Genomic DNA, 4,827 nt, shown 5'->3' with positions numbered 1-4,827 from the left:
CAGACATGGTGCTGGAGGAGCCGAGAGTTCTACATCTTGACCTCTAAGCAGCCAGGAGGCGGCTCTGATTCCATAGTGGGCGCGCCATGGTGCTTGGGCATAGGAGACCTCAAAGCTTGCCTACACTGACTCACTTCCTCCAACAAGGCCACGCCTACTTCAATAAGGCCACTCCTCCTAATAGTGCCACTCCCTATGGCCAAGCAGTGAAACACATGAATCTATGGGGGTGGGGGAGCCAAACCTATTCAGTTATAAGCAATAGTGTTTCTTATCATGCATAGAACTTTTCTGCTCCTATAGAAAACAATGGTTAATCATGGGAAATATGGCTGAGGAGAGATGGTTCAGTGGTGAATGTTTGCTGGCAATACTGATGACCTGGGTTCCAGCCCTGGAGCCCATGAGAAGGTGGAGAAGAACCAAATCCAGAGAGTTGGCTTCTAAACTCCACAAAAACATGACCCCCTATGATGATATCATCATCATCATCAAAAATTAAATATGGAAACAAAGACTTAATGTTTTCCCTGTTGTCATTCCTCAGCGTGTCTCAAGACAGTGTATCTTTGGATTGTGTTGTGCTAAAATGTTTGGTTTTGCAAATTGCAGTTTGAGTCGATGACTGGTTTCATTAAAAAAAATCATTATGGTGTTGAGAGTTGACTCAGCGGTTAAGAGCCCTTGCTGCTCTTGCAGAAGACCAATTCCTAGCACCCACGTGGCAGCTCACATCCATCTGTAACTCCATTCCCAGGGGATCTAATACCCTCTTCTGACCTCTCAGGTACCAAGCACACATGTGATGCACGTGGATACATGTAAGCAAAACACATATTTAACATTAAAATGCTATAATAAATTAAATAAATTTTGGCTTGGGATTAAGGCAGAATTTCCAATCATTTCTGAAGTTACTCTAACAACACTTCTGCCATTTTGTGCGCTGAACCCATGAGTCATGACCAGTTTTGGCGGTTAAAGTCAAAATATCAACCAACTCTGAAAAACACTGAGGATCTCCTGTAGGCATAAAGTTTCTGCAACCCACTTTTAATAAGGATTCAACCTCTCCTCTAGCCCACCACACAGCAGAGGCAGTGGAAGAGAAAAGTTACTAGGATATGGGGGAAGTGGATCTGTTTAGCAATAGCTCTTTGGGGGTGAGCTGGATCTTCTTGGGCAGCAGTTCAGTCCCATAGCAAACACCAAATACGACTCAGCAGCTGCAGCCCAGTCCTCTAGGCCGGCAGACACCAGGCACGAACCAGTAGCTACAGTGCAGTCCTTTCAGCAGACAGACACCAGGCTGCTGTAGTTCAATCCTGAAGAAACAGAAAGGCTCACCAACCACCCTTAGGCAAGGCTGCTGAAGCAGTTGCCTCAGGAATCTCATGAGTGGTTCTTGGGTGAGTTTCTCTCAATAGTGGCGTTACCACAAGTTGAGCTCAGCAATGCTGTGTGAGGCGAACCAATACATGTGTGTTTTTAGCAAAGAATAGTCAGGCAGAGCAATCCAAACCACAGCTCAGTGCCCATCTCCCGCTGCCTGGGGGTCAGATTTATACTCCTTCACCAAGAGTCCTTTCATGTGTCAGCTTCAGCAAACCGTCCTTTCACCTGTGTCTGCTGCAGGAAAGCAGTCTTTCCCCCTGTGTCTGCTGTAGCAAGTCCTCCTTTCACCTGTGTGCCCCAGCGAAACCGACTTTCCAGAGAACTGGAATCTGCTGTTTTCCTGCAATGCCAGGATTTGATCCTTCATGTAAAACAAACGGACACATCTGTGTGTACATTTTCTTTAATCTTTAATCAATATTAAAATGACATGCATATTAAGATTGTTTTAAGAATTTTTATAACTCATTACCAGCAGATGTTTGAATGGTTTGTATTATATAGTATATACCTATATTTTTATTTGTATTATATACTGGATGCCCGGTGTAGGAAAGCCCTGCTAATTAAAGTTGAAGTCTACCACTGTCCAGGTAGCCTTCTGGGTTTGGTGCATATTTAATTTTTTTTCTTTCTTTTTTTTCGGAGCTGGGGACCGAACCCAGGGCCTTGCGCTTGCTAGGCAAGCACTCTACCACTGAGCTAAATCCCCAACCCCTTAATTTTTTACTAACAGGGCTTCCCCTTCTCTCATCTTAACCCCCACATGCCTCTACCTGCAGAATGTCACATAATCTTGGTTAAGAGTACAAGTTTAACTTCCTTTTCCCCATGAAAACCCATTCAGCTAGTCCCTGAGCTTCCTGAAATGTTTCCCCATGCTAATGAGGCATCTCAGAACCTTAAGCCTTCAGCCCAACCTGGATACCCCCACTTCTGTCCCCCAAGCTATATAAACCATGAATCGCCCCAGATAAAGTTGATCTGTCTCCTGGCAGCTGGTCCTGGTATAGTCATTACTGTATGCACTTACAGGGCTTCCAAACCCACCCCATCCAGGGATCCAGGGAGGGAATCATGAATGGAAAAAGTTTAAGATGCCCCGGTGGGAGTCACCAGAATTGGAAGTGCTGGGCTGAGGGCGGTGGCTGCCTCTGTGAAATCGGCTAGAGCAGGAATCCACTGCTCAGGTCCACCAGGTTAATCTAGGATCTTCAGATGGGATCTCAGCCTGGTGCTCCCCTGAAGTTCAGGGAAGAATGATTACTAAGCCACCGTTCTGATCCTCTGTGCTTTGTATCCCAGGGCAGGAAACAGATGAAGGAGAGGAAAAAGCCAGAGCTAACCGGAGAGGGCTGGGGAACAAACTCTAAGGGAGGAAGGGGACTCGTGGAGAACACACAGAAAACACCAGCAGCTCAGCCTAGAGCTCTGGATTCAATGGACTGAGCTCTGTAGCCCTGAGAGCCAGGAGACTCCCCCGGCCCTTCAGTTCTCATGAATTCTAAAGGAAATGGTAAACAGATCTCTGTGGCTCACCTGTAATCCTAGAAGCTGGGAAGCTGGGGCAGAAGGATCATGAGTCAAGGCGAGCCCAGACAGCAAGTTCTAGATCAGCCTGTGCTACATAGGGAGACTCTGTTTTAAAAAAATCAAAATAAAAGCTCAGCGAATGTGCCCTGGGATGGCTCCAAGAAAAAACACCAGGCATGCCATTCAAAGCTTCAAAGAGCCCAACCTTGGCCAGTGCCATGATTCCTGGTTACTCCTGATTCCATGGAAGAGCAGAACTTCCACACTGGTATAACACCATCTGCTCAGCAAGAGTACCTGCTGGTGCCAACCTTCTGAGGGCTCCCTGGTCTAACAGTGCTGCCTGGGTCTTCTGGGTATCCTTGGACCATGGTCCTTTGCAGACATAACCCAGGAAAGTGAAGAATGGGTTTCCTGGTGGGGAAGAATCTTTTTTTTTTTTTAAACCAGAAGGGTAATAGGGAGGGCTAGGGACTTAGAGAAGACCAAGTCATATGACCCACTGGGAGCCCAGAATCAAGCCATCATGGAGAAGCTCACCAGGGCCTTGGCATGCCCAGCCTGCCTCAGGAGCCTGGACTTGGGTTCTGATTGTCCTGACTCAGCAGTCCTTATAGTCCACACCCTGGTGACACTCCAGTGTGACTGTCACCCTTACTCCGCTCAGGCTGCCCGTGTGTCTGGTACCTAAGCCATTTCTCTTCCATGTACACTCCCAGCTTCTACAGGAGGTGTCTTTCCTGGCTTCCATTGTCCTTCTGTGAGCGTGCCTGAGGTAGCAGATGACTCTTCCCGAGCTCCACCACAGGGCACGGGAGCCAGGAGGAGCTGATGTTTGCTTCAGATCACTGGGAGCTGTGAGGACAGGCTTTAGACTAAGCCAGCACTCTTCTTGTAAGATGTCAAGAGACAGGAGAGGATTGGACCAGCCTGGGAAGAGAAGATACTAGGTGTTAAACAAAGGGTTACTGGGGCCCAGCACATAGCTAGGTCTCCTAGAATGCTTGCCTAGTGTGCAGGAAGCCCTGGGCCCCATCTTCAGCAGTGCATAAGCTAAGTGTGGTGCTCCGTGCCTGAAGTCCTAGAACTCTGAGGTGGAGGCAGGGGGTCAAATCAGTTTAAAGTCATCCTCTCCTACATGTTGAGTTTGAGGCTAACCTGAGCTACATGAGAGCCTGTCTCAACCAACCAACCAACCAACCAACCAACCTACCTACCAACCAACCAACCAACCAACCAACCAACCAACCAACCAACCAACCAACCAACCAACCAACCAACCAACCAACCAACAACCAACAACCAACCAACCAACCAACAAAACAACCACAAACACCAACAACCACAACATCACAAAACCAACTAACCAACCAACCTATCAACCAATCAACCAACCAACCAACAAACCAACCAACCAACCAACCAACCAACCAACCAAACTACCAACCAACCTACTAACCAACCAATCAACCTACTCACCAACCAACCAACTTACCAACCAACCAACCTACTAACCAAAACAAGCCAAACAACAAACAAAATTCTCTACCCACCCCAAACAAAACCAAAAGGGTCACTAAGCGCACACAGAGGACTGTTTCTGGCTGGTCTTCATAGCTTCACCGAAGACCCAGAGTAAGTGACTATTTCTTACCTACTTTGTGTGCATTGACCATCTGCCAGCAGCTTCCCAATCCACTCACCTCATTTAGCCTTTATGGCTACGAGAAGGGAGATCCAGAAAGGAGAGATGAGTCCACCAGGGTCACAGCTAGAAAATACGAGCTCACTTTAAGGTGCTTCTGCCAAGGAGAGAACCCGTGAGCAGTGAGTTCCAATCCTGTAAACTTGGAAATTCAACATAACCTGGTCTTGAAGGGTGGGTGGGCAAATAACAAC

The sequence above is a fragment of the Rattus rattus genome, chromosome 18, assembly GCF_011064425.1.
Source record: "Rattus rattus isolate New Zealand chromosome 18, Rrattus_CSIRO_v1, whole genome shotgun sequence".
NCBI classification, from domain to species: domain Eukaryota; kingdom Metazoa; phylum Chordata; class Mammalia; order Rodentia; family Muridae; genus Rattus; species Rattus rattus.
The sequence above is the reverse complement of the archived record's forward strand: the minus strand, read 5'-3'. Positions refer to the sequence as shown.